This window comes from Primulina tabacum, chromosome 15 (assembly GCF_025594145.1).
Source record: "Primulina tabacum isolate GXHZ01 chromosome 15, ASM2559414v2, whole genome shotgun sequence".
Lineage (NCBI taxonomy): Eukaryota > Viridiplantae > Streptophyta > Magnoliopsida > Lamiales > Gesneriaceae > Primulina > Primulina tabacum.
In genome coordinates this window covers 22,774,669-22,779,553 of record NC_134564.1, presented here as the reverse complement: position 1 = coordinate 22,779,553, position 4,885 = coordinate 22,774,669, and positions in this window count along the sequence as shown.

Below are 4,885 nucleotides of genomic sequence, written 5' to 3'. Positions count from 1 at the left end.
TTTAGAAAATTTGAACAAGGTCTTGTCAACTGATCCAATAGTAAAATCATGATTAGTTAAGAATTTTGAAAGTGTCTCATACCAAGCTCTTGGAGCTTGTTTAAGACCATATAAAGCTTTGTTCAAATGATATACATGATCAGGAAAAGGGTGATTGATGAAACCTGGAGGTTGTTCAACATACACTTCTTCTTGCAACTGACCATACTGAAATCCACTTTTTACATCCATTTGATAGACCTTGAAGTTCTTGAATAATGCATAGGGAAGGAACATTCTGATTGCTTCCAGTCTTGAAACTGGTGCATACGTTTCATAATAGTCATTCCTTCTTCCTGCCTATATCCTTGTGCTACCAATCTTATTTTGTTGCGTTCAACTGAACCATTTTTGTTCAGTTTATTTCTGAATACCCATTTTGTACCTATAATTGTTTTACAAACTGGTCTTGGAACTATGTCCCAGACATTGTTATGGGTAAACTGATTTAGCTCCTCTTGCATTGCATTTATCCAGTTAGGATCAGCAAGAGCCTCATCAGTTTTCTTTGGTTCCAGTTGTGAGACAAAAGCAAAATGAATAAACAAATTAAGCATTTGATTTCTTGTTCTTATCGGGTCAGATGGATTACCTATCACCAATTCTGGTTGATGTGATTTCTTCCATCTCAGCTCATTATGTGTTGCTTCCATATCAGCAACCGCTTCTGTTGGCAACTGAATATTTTCAGTTTCAGTTGGAGCTGTTTCAGTTGGTAACTGAATATCATCTGTTTGCTCCACCAACTGATTATCAGGAGCAGGTTCCTGTTCAACTGTTTGATCTAAAATTTTTGGTTCAGGTGTCTGAAGGATATTTCTATTGATATGATTTTCTTCTTCATTTTCATCCTCCAAACTGATCTCTGTAAATCGATCAACTAGCTCAACTGGATCAGTTGGCTTATCAGTTAGTACAGTTTCATCAAAAACAACATGGATAGATTCTTCAACATTTAAAGAATTTTTATTAAAAACTCTATATGCTTTGCTAACTGAATTCAGTCCCTCTGTCAGACCTTATTCGATCAATCCAAACTGATTTTTCATTTAAAAGTCTTTTGAAGAGCTTAATCAGTTGTGCAGCAGTTTGGTCTTTTGATTTGAGAAAAATTACCCAAGTAAATCTTGAAAAGTCATCCACATCCGATTTATTTGTTGCATTTGAGGCTACCTTTCGAGCTTACAAGCACAAATCGTTTCATTGTTTATTTGATCTTAACTATATCAGTTGTGCTAAGTTCAGTCGAAGAACTGTGAGATATTTAGTAAACTAAGAGTTTAAGTTTTGGCAGTGTTCAGTCCAAACTGAAGTGGGTCTGTACAAGTTTTGTATCGATCAAAGTCTTTTAGTGCATATCTTATCCTTGTGATAGAAGGGGTGACGTAGGAGTTATTTCAATCTCCGAACATCCATAAATCTTTGTGTGTTACTACGTCAGTTATTTATTCTATCTTTCAGTTAGTTTATTTCCGCAACTGTTATCAGTTAAACTGATTGTCTTTGACTGACAAGATTCCTAGTTTCAGTTTGTCACAAAACTGACACTTCATTCGAAAAGATTTTAAAATCATAAGTGTTTATTCAACACCTCATTCTAAACACTTCTCAACCAATCAATTGATCCTAACACATAGGGTTCTGGAATCCCCATATCAATATTTTAGATTTCTTACTCGATAAAAATCTTAATATTCGTCCATTGGTAACATGTGTTGAACACAACTAATTTCGTTTGTTTATATTTCACCCAAAATTTCGTATGAACACCTATCTCATAAACTTAAAATTCAAAATTATCCAACACAAATAGTTTTAGATAACATAATTCCAACACATATATCAGCTTAATCCCAAGTTTCTTAGTGACTTCCGAAAATTCCTCAAAACATGGTGTCTAACTCACTTCTTACATGGGTCTATCAAATAACCAAACCATCAATCATACCCAGCTATCTAGAAAAATTAAATTCCCACAAAGGTATAGTCCGAACGGTTAAGATCATGACTAAAACTTATGACACATCAAACTTAAGTTCCAAAAAATTTGCTAACTCAGTGTCTACTCTTCTAACTTAGTTAACCGATCCACTTTACCTTAAATTTTCATCACTTTAAATTCTTAATTTTACCACAACAATATTTTGCTAATGCTTAAAATTTCAAGTCCAAGATTGATTCATCCTACAATGTCCTTGATTACCATTCCTTATAACATTATAACCCAGATGTCTAGATGTTCTAAATATCCTTCAAGCCTAAATCACAGAGAATTCCTATTATTTAAACTATTCAATTCTCTCTTATTGCTAAACTAGTCCCCAAATTTCTTAAAACTGCAACATTAATTCTTAATTTCCTAAAAAATTATCTAATTTTTTCTTAATTTCAAAAATTCCACAATTACATATAAGTTCTTGGCATTCCTAATTCCATTTTATATGTTTCTCGTAACGTAAAATTCAATAATTTTAAGCTTATTAAACCCAAATCAATTCCCATAAATTCGAAAAATTACTGATTTTACCCAAGTGTTCCTCCAAAGTTTGAATTTAATCCTAAAAAATTCGGCAAATTAGGAAATAGTCTCTTAGAACTTTATTTTTGCTCTTATGTCCTCAAATTATTGGTTATTACAATTAGGTCATTAAAATTCTCAATTCATGCAATTCAATCTTTAAATCCAACTAGGTAGAGTATGCATCATAAATAAATTCTATGTTTTTATACTTCCAAATATCCTCGTAGTTTTCGAATCATTAATCTTTACATGGAATCCTCAAAATTAACTCAACTAGTAACCATGAACCATCAACATTTTCTTAGAAAACCTAAATGCTCCAAAAGCATTCATAATCGTCAAGATTAATTTATGACCCATAAGTATAACATCAGTACTACTAACCAAAAATTAATATAAACAATTCATTTCCGACCTTTCCTAATGCCCAATAGCAGAATTCTTGTTCATGTCCAATTCCACTACAAAGCCAGCATGCATGAAAATCATATAATTTCTCATTTCATGTCGTAACATGCATAAAATTTTTAAAGCATCTAATCTCAAAACATAACGACAGATAAACATGTACTGTAAATCACTGTAAAACGTATATAATGTAAACATGCAGGTGATATCATAAAACTTTCAAAACATTTAAACTTATAGACTTGAGGTTTGAAGACTGAGCTGCAGAAGCTGGCGGTGGCACAACCCTATACAGGACCCTCGCTCTGATACCAACTGTAACGTCTACTGATTTAAAAGCGGAAACAATTTTTTTAAGCTTATATTTTCGAAATAATGCTTAAACGTTTTGCATGCATGTGCTTTACAGAAAAACATAACATTAAAAATGACCTTAAATATTTGACAGTAAAAATAGTGCAGTTTAAAATAACCAAACTCATCAAAATTTTTACGCAAACATATACGACTAAAAATCTTAAAATCATCAACGTATGAAAATGTTCATCTCCTCTCAAATCTCATAAATCATAATGCGGAAAATGTATGGTCCGGGTCATGTCACCGTACCAGGTCTGCCTACTCAAAGTTCAGCACCTCGAGTCCTCTCATCACCAAGCTCACCTGCATCACACACACCTAGTGAGTCTAAAGACTCAACACACATGTACCAGGAATAAGAAGTACATATACATAGCACACAGCAGTGAAAAGTACCATAATCAACATATATTTCGTGAACTAAAAGCATAAACATAAACATGCCGTATAAAATCGTAACGTGTCAAAGCATGCCTCATAATTTCATCATATACGTATAAATTTTCTTTTTATTGAATTATGTTCATTAATTGTGACTTTCGTATCAACTCTAGTCGATGGATCCATCAACGTATAACCATGGTACCGAGCGACGGGGACATCAGCGACAGCATTACCCGTCCACTAAGCCTTAGCCTCATCTCATCATATCTCATGTCATTGTATACATATACATCATCAGTCATAACCAATTCTCATCCTTCAAAAACATCATCATATTCACCACTTAATAAAAATATGCATATACGTAATTTTTTCCTTAAAACCAGGCATGCACCGTATTTATCATAACTTCATAAAAATCATAAACGTGATGCGTAAACATTTAAAACATGATAAAATGTGCTCAAGGCACTGCAATGACCAAAATATCACCCAGGATGCAAAAAAACCATTTTGCCCCTGGAAACCCAAAATGACCGTTGTACCCCTGGACCTCTAAAATTGAAGGATCGTTTGTAGAGCACCTTGAGGTGCTTCAAACAAAATATTCTCCAAGAGCTGCAATAGCTCGTGTTCTAAGACTATATAAACCGATGAATTAGATCGAGTTTTGAGTTAAAACCAAGCGTAAAACACTCGAAATAATCATTCGTTAATAATCAATGATATATTTTGTATATCATGTGTAATTGAATAACTGAAAAAGGATAGATTAGTTTTTGCATTCATCGGTTCAGTTATGGTGACAACTGAACTGGCGAATACTCTAACTGATCCAAACCGTTTGAAAACAACAATTAATTAGAAAAAGACACAAGATATGTTTATGGATGTTCGGAGACTTCAACTGCTCTTACGTCACCCTTTCTACCTCCTCAAGTAGGATTCACTAGAAGACTTTGATTTATACAACTCTTTGTACAAACTCACTCATCTTAGGACTTACACTACTGCCTAACTGAACTCCTAGACTAGACTGGAGGCAGCACCTTCTAGTCAACACTTGTTTAACGTCTATGTGAGAAAGACTACATACACAAGTTTATTATATTTGTGCAAGACTGTATTTGAGTAGTGGTGTGTGTGTGTGAGAACTGATCTCTGAAAACTACC